The sequence below is a fragment of the Lactuca serriola genome, chromosome 9 (assembly GCF_051521515.1).
Source record: "Lactuca serriola cultivar US96UC23 chromosome 9, Lser_US96UC23_V15, whole genome shotgun sequence".
Lineage (NCBI taxonomy): Eukaryota > Viridiplantae > Streptophyta > Magnoliopsida > Asterales > Asteraceae > Lactuca > Lactuca serriola.
The window spans coordinates 57,010,919-57,021,833 of NC_136416.1; positions in this window are offsets into that span (position 1 = coordinate 57,010,919).

Consider the following 10,915-nt stretch of genomic DNA (forward strand, 5'->3'; position numbering starts at 1 on the left):
ATGATTTCGTCCCCGGGATCACACATCAACAAACAAATGCGGATAGCGACTCAACATGTCACTCTCCGTTTCCCAGGTGAGATTTTGTCCATTCGAATGTTTCCAACGGACAAGCACTAATTCGACCATCTTGCGTCGAAGCTTCTTAGTCTTTCAGTCAACAATTGTCTCTGGTTCTTCAATTAACCTCTTGTTTTCATCAATTCTCAATTCAGAAATGGGAATTATATAGGGAGCTTCTCCCGTGAACTTCCTCAAATAACACACATGAAAAGTGTTATGAATACCATCCAGATCTTCTGGTAGTTCGAGCTTGTAAGCTTGGTTCCCAATTCTCTGAAGAACTTTAAACGATCCAATAAACCTTGGACTCAACTTTCCCCTTTTAACAAATCTTATAAGTGATGGGTTATAGCCAAAAGACATCATATGTGCTCATGCAAACCCTAAAGCTTGGATCTAGGTTTCTCTATTGTACATGCTTTTAATCCAAGACTTAAAACCCTAGATCTAATCAATATAACATATGAATAAGGGTTTAGGTCGTACCTTGATTGTTATATTGTAATAACAATCTCAATTCCTTCTTGTATTGACTTTAGAAAGCTTAGAGTCATAGATGTCACTCCTCTAATGGCTCACAAACACCAAGAGAAAAAAGATGAAGAGGAGAAGAGAAGGAGGCTGCCCAAAACGTGTGGAAACCCTAGACAATTAGTTCACCACGTTTTTGGGGCATAAGGGTTCCTTAAATAGTGAGGCTATTAGGGTTATCTAACAAGGAAACCCTAATTTGGATGCTTAAGCCCTAAGCAACCCATGAACCCCTTTTTAATAAGCCTTGGACGTTTTCTAATGGGCTTCCCTATAGAATTCGTCCAACCTTATATTATAAGGTAATCCATAGCCCAATTGCAATTATCTTATAATTACAATTCCAGTCCCTTAAGTTTAATTAATCTCTTTTAGCCACAAACTTAATTCTTATTAATTCTTGACTAATATTAATTAAACAATATGATTTCTCCTTTAATATATTATTCTCATAATATATTAATAAATCATAATTAATCCTTTCTCTTCATAATTCATCCTATCAACTTGCTTTGGTGAAGGCAAACCAAAAGGACCATGCACCATCTGGTCAAGTACATACCAAAATAGTTATGGACTTAGACACTAATCCAACAGTCTCCCACTTGGATAAGTCTAATAACTATTCCGCGTATAACTTCAGATCCTGATCTGCAATCGTAGCTTTCTAAAGCCGCTGTCAACTCTGATCTTATCAGATACGCGTGTCCTTAAGATAAGGGATCATATATTCCTCCATTCTAGATATCGTATAGACTGAGACATAGATCTAAACCATTTTCTTTGTCTATGTGCTGTTTCCCGAATACAGATTTATGACGACTGACAACAGACTACAATTTGAACACATCAAATTAGTCCCGGCTTGGCCAAGGGCTTAGGTGCCATCACTAAATCATCGAGGGGCCCACAGATATCGCTTTTATCCTACTTTGGATAAAAGGAACGGATAAACTTTGACTCAATGCTCGCTTGCACTCACTCACCAAATCACACACAACAATATGTTTTATAACACCAAGTTACTGGTGCGTTTACATATTATCAATGTGCAACCGACTCGCAAGATACAACTCACACATCTCGGTTTCAAGAATATAAGATATTATCGTCTCACTAATCACTCGTGATACTATCCATGAAGTGATCCAAGTGAACGTGGGTTTAATCCAATGCTCAAATCATATTCATAAGCACTCATGAACGTTGCAACAAACATTTGCTTATGTCTAATGCTCTTTAGACAATCCACACACCAATTCACGACAGTCTTCATTCATATCTACTTCTAACATATGAACGACTGTGGCCCGTTCGAATAATTTGACTGTTCTCAACCAATTAAATTATTCAGGAAGTCAAAACATGCAAAGTGAAACACGCGAATAATACTAATCCCATATGGCCTCAAACCTTTGAGTATAAATAAAACACCTTTTATTTATCACCATATCGATTACTCATTATTTGTCATTTCAGGTAATCAACTTCTTACTTGAATTAGAACACTTTTCCCATGCTCTTAGCATGCACACAATGTTTACCTATGGTTCTTACTTTGTGAAATAGATCAAATGAACTCATTTCACAGCTCCTAACCCATTTTCATAAGTGAAAGAATATCAAATTCTTGTCACTATAGAATATGCTAGATTCTAACATTTTATGCAATGATCCTTTCGTAATGTCATAGCACAAAAGTCACAATGACTATTGCCAATGAAATTACAAAGTCCTCTATCGGAGATTGTTACAATACAATTCCTTAGATGTGATGTCTCTGATGGGTTTTGGTTATAAGACATCCTATGTGCTTATACAAACCCTAATGCTTGGATCTAGGTTTCTCTATTGTACATGCTTTGAATCCAAGACTATAAACCCTAATTCTAGCATATGGAAATCGATGTTAACATATAATTAGGTTTAGAATATTACCTTGATTGTTATGTAGCAATAACAATCCCAATTCCTCCTTGAATTGACTTTGGAAGGCTTAGAGTCACAAGTGTCACTCCTCTAATGGTTCACAAACACCATAAGCAAGAGGATGAAGAGGAGAGAGGATGGAGGCTGCCAAAACCATGTGAAAACCCTAGCAAGAAGCTTGTCCATGTTTTTGGTCCTTAAGGGATCTATATATAGTGAGGCAATTAGGGTTATCTAACAAGGAAATCCTAATTTGGATGCTTAAGCCCTAAGCAAGCCATGGAGCCCTTTTCTCAAGGCCTTGGACGATTTCATATGGGCTTCCCCCATAGAATTCGTCCACCTTATAATAAAAGGCAATCCATGGCCCAAATTGCAATTATCCTATAATTACAATTCCAGTCCCTTAAGTTTAATTAATCTCTTTTAGTCACAAAACTAATTACCAATTAATTATTGACTAATATTAATTAAACAATATGATTTCTCCTTTAATATATTATTCCCATAATATAGTAATAAATCATATTTAATCCTTTCTCTCCATAATTCATCCTATCAAGTTGCTTTGGTGAAGGCAACCCAAAAGGACCATGCACCATCGGGTCAAGTACATACCAAAATAGTTATGGACTTAGACACTAATCCAACAGTCTCCCACTTGGATAAGTCTAATAACTATTATGCATATGACTTCAGATCCTGATATGCAATCGTAGCTTTCCAAAGCCACTATCAACTCTGATCCTATCAGATACGCGTGTCCTTAGATAAGGGATCATATATTCCTCCATTCTAGATATCGTATGAGATATGATTTCAAATCATTCTCTTTGTACTATATCTCGATTTCCGATTTATGACGACTGACTAGTTGAACAAATCAAATTAGCCCTAGCCCGGCCGAGCATTTACGTTTGTCATCACAAAATCATCGAGGGGCCCAAAAGATATCTCTTTTATCCTACCTTGGATAAAAGGAACGGATAAACTTTGATACAATGCTTTCTTGCACTCACTCACCAAATCACACACAACAATATGTTTTATAACACCAAGTTACTAGTGCGTTTACATATTATCAATGTGCAACCGATTCGCAAGATACAACTCACACATCTCGGTTTCAAGAATATAAGATGTTATCGTCTCACTAATCACTCATGATACAATCTCATGGAGTGATCCAAGTGAGCGTGGGTTTAATCCAATGCTCAAATCACATTCATAAGCACTCATGAACGTTGCAGCAAACATTTGCTTATGTCTAATGCTCTTTAGACAATCCACACACCAATTCACGACAGTCTTCATTCATATATACTTCCAACATATGAACGACTGTGGCCCGTTTGAATAATTCGATTATTCTTAATAAACTTAATTATTCTGGAAGTCAAAACATGCAAATGTGAAACACAAGAATAATACTAATCCCATATGGCCTCAAACCTTTGAGTATAAATAAAACGCCTTTTATTTATCACCATATTGATTACTCATTACTTGTCGTTTCGGGTAATCAACTTCTTACTTGAATTACAACACTTGTCCCATGCTCCTAGCATGCACACAATGTTTACCTATGGTTCTTACTTTGTGAAATATATCACATTGAACACATTTCCAATCATTCTCATTTCACAACCCCAAATCCTTTTCATAAGTGAAAGAATATCAAATTCTTGCTACTTATAGAATATGCTAGATTCTAACATTCTATGCAACTTATCCTTTCGTAATGTCACTGCACCAAAGTCACAAAGACTATTGCCAATGATATTACAAAGTCTTCTATCGGAGATTGTTACAAGACAATTCCTTAGATATGATGTCTCTCACTCAAAGTACATTCCTTTGAACATCCTTTTGCATAAAAGTTTCTAATCTAGTCATAGATTTTTAATATTCAATTCCCAATATGGATACATTTCCATATTTTCCATATGACAACTCATTCTTAATAGAATCTCATCTATTCGTAATGATGTCGATATGGTCCATCCAATATGGACACATTTCCATATTTTCCATATGACAACTCATTCTTAATAGAATCTTTTCTATTCATAATAATGTCGATATGGTCCATCCAATACCATGCTTCCAACTACTCACAAGCGACCAATCCTCGTCGAACTTTGGATTGTCCTTTGATAGTTGTTTAATTATTTTAGTCAAAACCAATTCTATTCCCTTTTCCCTCTAAATGCGCTCGACATTTGGAAAATTTTAGAATGGTCAAACATTAAAGCATTTGCAATCGATCCTTTACCCGAAGCGTATGGGACACGACGCATAATGTTTTATTTGCTATGTTCTCAAAATTCGAATTGTGAAGAGGAATGCCGTAATCATAATCGAAATTTTAAGAACACACTATGTACCTTTGACTAAATTTATTAACATTTCTCAACCTAAGCCTTTAGATTTGAAATGAAGCATAATATTCTCTCCCTTAATTATCGCAAAACAGCTTTATAACCCTTACTACTTTGCAAGGTATGACTCTTGTTTTTCTATAATTAATATTGCCAACTTGCAATATTTTCCATAATAATCATACAATCATAACTTTTATGCTCCCACTATCATGATGATTACTATAAAACATAACACTTATGCTCCCACTAGCTTCGACATGTATTCAAAAACATCTTAACTTTCAGAAAACAATACCTATTGAATTTCTTAAGTCCATGTTTCTAATACTTAATGCTTTGATAATCTTTTATCAAGGTTTCTTGAACCTATACACCTTTGCCTTCGATAGTTCATATGTGTGTCTAAACACTTAAGACTAATTGCCAAACCTCACAATTCAAATTATGGAAAGGGATACCGTAACCATAATCGAATTCGAGAATGCAATTTTACAATCACTATCTTCTTAAAATCTTTCTTAGTGAAAGCATTTCCTCACAATCATTTTCATGAAGGAGGAAATCTTATGACACTTAGATTTAAACGGTGTATTTGTTCCTATCCATGTGAATTTGTCAAAACCAAAGTTTACGACAAATTCAAACTCATATGGATCGAACTTTCTTAATCTCGATTTCTTGCCTTATGGTAGCACAGCTGCCCACCATGTCTTCCAAGTAGTTAAGCAGCTCACCTTTTCTTATCAATGTACTTTCCATTGATCAAGGTCCTTGACTTTTATGCATTCAAATGAGAACTCATAGGACTCACATTCATAGTTAACTCGATTGGATTGGCACAGAAACAAAATAATGTCATCACGATAGGTTGTAAACCTCAACTCGTGTGCTAGTGATGATCGATAAGGTTTATTTGATTTGTTCTTGAAACCTTTCAAGACCATTAAGACTCCCACTGACTCCTTGACATATAAGATTCTCTTGTCAACAAACATTTCTTGACAAACAAATATTCAAGAGTTAGTGTAGCTTTTATCAAAACATTTCATAAATTGGTCCTAGTTGGTCTTTGTCTTATCCAAGACATCACAACTTTCCACATTTGATGAATGTTATAAACCTTCTTAATACTTATCCACTCAATGTCATAATCTTAACTTTAAGACTTGTTTTGGAACGAAGTATGATTGACTTCTTGATTTAACCATTTCTTCAATCCTTGATTCCTCTTCTTAGACATATAATTGTACTAAGACTCACTTAGAGGATCAATTGAGATATTGTTCTTAATCATTAAGACTCATCATAAAAACATAATAAAGGTACTCTCCCTTCTTCTTAGAATGGAGAAACTTTTATCTTTCTGCCTACTTGATTCTTCTTATTCGTTCTGCTATTGATTTAAACCTTTTAATCAATTTAGAATTACACTTAAGTATAATCATATTTACTAAACCTTTAGTAAATCATGATGAATATCTTGTTACTCTTATGGTGGACTTTGATCAACACACAACTTTGTGTATTCGATCTCCTAGTCCTTCACTTGACACTTTGTCAATGAATTAGTCTAATTTCCAAATATGAAATTTCTCATTCATCGTGCAACCAAGTTGCATGATTCCAACTTTCTGTCCAATTGAAACTTAGGCGATGAGAAACTCTCCCTATTTGGTAAAAAATATTTCGACATTTCCATAAAAAAACATAACTAAGAATCAAATCCATTATTCCTAATATGAGAAACATTCAAACATCAATTTTTCATATACGTCATTGCAAGGATAAATAAATAGTATAAAATCAAAATTTATTTTATTGCGGAAAAATTTGTCCTTACAATGCAATTCATTGAAAAATTATGCTAATACATATTTCTTAGCAATCTAATTCTAACTCTAAGTAGTAGCTCAAGAATCTAATCTTCGAGAAATGCGATCTAAATCCATTCCTTCATGGTTAGATTCTGCTCACTTCTTCCCTTAGGCTTCCTTTCTTTTCTTCGATTCTACAAAACATCAATTGCAATCTTATCACATTATGTATTTAGAATCTAGAATGAATCTTAAAAGAGTTAGTCAATGGATTTTACCTAAATTAGAGCCATACGTTTCGACTCTCCCATCTCTTAGATCTCTTAGGTAAATGGGGCAGCTTCGTCTCCAATACCCTTTCTCTTGGCAATAAAAGCAAATTGACTCTTTTGGAACATGACATGGAACTACTTCAGACATTGCCTTTTTCTTATGATCAAACTTTTCGATCATAACATGTCTTTCGTTTCCATTGTCTATATCCATAGAGTTCTTGAAGGCAGATTCACCGATCAACTTTGCTTTTCTATTGCGCCAAATCATTGCTGATTCAGCAGCAATAAGCATATAGGTGACACGTCGCAGTTCATCATATAGTACTCTCTTACGAACTCACTATATGCTTTAGGAAGTGACTGAAGAACCCAATCAACAACCATCTCTTCACAGACAACGGATCCCAACATTCTTAACGTATCAATGTGTGACTTCATCCCTAGGACGTGTGCACACACCGACTTTCCTTCTTTATGTTTACTTGCCAAAAGGGCTTGAGTGATCTTGAACTTTTCAAGCTTTTGAACTTGTGGGTTAGGGAGAATAATTTGAGGAGGAGGAGGAAGTGAAGCATGATCTCTTGTTCCTTGATCGAATCGTGGAATATCATCTTCATGTGGAATGCTTGTTCCATGGGATTTGAGAAGACCATAGTTGTCAAACTTTGACATCTACAAAACGGGAGAAAACGAATTCAAGTTAGTTGATTGATTGAGTCCTTAGTAAATCACCCAAATGAGACACTAAGGCTAGGACCCAACACAATATTCTACAACTCGAGAGAGGGATGTCGTAACCCTAATTGAAGAATATTTGAAGGTAAGTGAATGACGATTCACTAATTTCCACCACGAAAAACGAAAAAGAAATTTAAGTTTTAAATCTATGAAAACTCCTAGATCCTTTGAGATTCATTGAACTTTCAATGGCATGTTTAAATCTCGATATGCCCCTCTTGTTTGTGACTGGGATGCCGAGGATCACAAAGCGGGTGTGAATAACCATGCAAACTTACATGGTGCCCTCACATGTTACAGTCACCTATTCGATGTGCCGGTAAACCACACACGCTCCACCGAACTTTGACAAACATTGAGTCACCCTTTGCTACCTTTGCTTAGAACCATTTAGTGTGCCGGTAAACCACACACGCTCCACTAACATCTTTGCAAGGGCACAAAGTGTAATTTCATGGAATTGCATCAATTCACTTTTGCCTAAGTAACTAAGATTGGGAATTTTATGAAAACATTTAGTTACTTTTATACTTCATTATACTTATAATGGAAGGTTTCGTCCTATCCTACCCGTTCGGCTAACGACCCTCCACTAGTCAAGAGTGCGGTGGGTAAGAGTGGATACCCATTCAATCGCCATTTTATAGGCAATTTCCTTAAACACCCCTTATAGACCAGCTTCGTGAATGAGGCCTACTAACGGTAAGACTGACTTTTACTCATACATATATATAATGTTAGACTTTTAATGTTATATATATAGTATAGGGTGTATTTTAACACTTTTAAAATACTATGTGGTTAAATTTAACAATTATACCTTTAATTCAATTAAATTGTAAACCTAAACTTTTATGGCTTTATTAAACTTCTTTTAATTATACACCTTAATTAATTAATAAAACCATAAGGGTGTGATTTGAATCTTTTCAAAACAATACTAGGGTTTTAGAATTTAACATTCCTAATTAAACTTTTAATCAAATTTTAAATTTCAAAACTTGAGGGCAAGTTTTGAAACCTTTTTCAAAACATTAGGGTTTTAACTATTTAAATTTCAAAACAACAAAACTTTTGGGTTCAAATTTAAACTATAAAACCTAAAGGGGAAAACATGAAACTTTTCATAACACAAGGATCAAATAACAAATAATCTAAATTAACATTTAATTACATAATTATCCATATTTGATTTATTTAATGATTTCTTGCAAAACAATTTATCAATTTAGTCAAAATAACTAACCAATTATCACATAAGGAAACAATTATCTTATTAATTGATAAATATCTTCAATTAGATTAAGAATATAGTCAAATATATCATAAAATCGGATTTATATTGATCTAATATGATAAAGGCAAGTATTTCAAGGATAAACAACAAGAAATCCCGAAAATAGCTCCATCTGACGCTCGAACTCGCCGAGTACCCCCATGGACTCGCTGAGTAGGGGGCAACTCGCCGAGTCCACCAAGCAGAACACCAAAAATCGAATTTTTCAAACTTATCAAGCATCAATACAATAGAAACCAGTCAAGGCTCTGATACCACTGATGGGTTTTGGTCATAAGACATCCTATGTGCTTATACAAACCCTAATGCTTGGATCTAGGTTTCTCTACTGTACATGCTTTGAATCCAAGACTATAAACCCTAATTCTAGCATATGGAAATCGATGTTAACATATAATTAGGTTTAGAATATTACCTTGATTGTTATGTAGCAATAACAATCCTAATTCCTCCTTGAATTGACTTTGGAAGGCTTAAAGTCACAAGTGTCACTCCTCTAATGGTTCACAAACACCATAAGCAAGAGGATGAAGAGGAGAGAGGATGGAGGCTGCCAAAACCGTGTGAAAACCCTAGCAAGAAGCTTGTCCACGTTTTTGGTCCTTAAGGGATCTATATATAGTGAGGCAATTAGGGTTATCTAACAAGGAAACCCTAATTTGGATGCTTAAGCCCTAAGCAAGCCATGGAGCCCTTTTCTCAAGGCCTTGGACGATTTCATATGGGCTTCCCCCATAGAATTCGTCCACCTTATAATAAAAGGCAATCCATGGCCTAAATTGCAATTATCCTATAATCACAATTCCAGTCCCTTAAGTTTAATTAATCTCTTTTAGTCACAAAACTAATTACCAATTAATTATTGACTAATATTAATTAAACAATATGATTTCTCCTTTAATATATTATTCCCATAATATATTAATAAATCATATTTAATCCTTTTTGTCCATAATTCATCCTATCAAGTTGCTTTGGTGAAGGCAACCCAAAAGGACCATGCACCATCGGGTCAAGTACATACCAAAATAGTTATGGACTTAGACACTAATCCAACAGTCTCTCACTCAAAGTACATTCCTTTGAACATCCTTTTGCATAAAATTTCTAATCTAGACACAGACTTTCAATATCCAACTCCTAATATGGAAACATTTCCATGTTTTTCCATATGACAACTCATTCTTGATAGAATCTTTTCTATTCATAATAATGATGATATGGTCCATCCAATACTATACTTCCAACTACTCACAAGCGACCAATCCTCGACGAACTTTGGATTGTCCTTTGATAGTTGTCTAATTATCTTAGTCTAAACCGATTCTTGTCCTTTTCCCTCTAAATGCACTAGACATTTGGAAAATTTTAGAATGGTCAAATATTATAGCATTTGCCATCGATCCTATACCCGAAGCGTATACGACACGATGCATAATGTCTTACATAAAGATTCGATACTTTATCAATTTTCTGCCATAATATTTTATGTGCTATGTTCTCTCAATTCGAAATGTGAAGAGGAATGTCGTAATCATAATCGAAATTTAAGAACACACTATGTTTCATTGACTAAATTTATTAACATTCCATAACCTAAGCCTTTAGATTTGAAATGAAGCATAATATTCTCTCCGTTAATTATAGCAAAACAACTTTACAACCATTGCGACCTTGCAAAGTATGACTCTTGTTTTCTATAATTAATATTGCTAACTTGCAATACTTGCCTTAATAATCATACAATCATAACATTTATGCTCCCACTGTCACAATGATTATTATAAACATAACACTTATGCTCCCACTAGCTTTGACATGTATTCAGAAACAACTTAACTTTCAGAAAAACAATGCCTACTGAATTTCTTTAAGTTCATATTT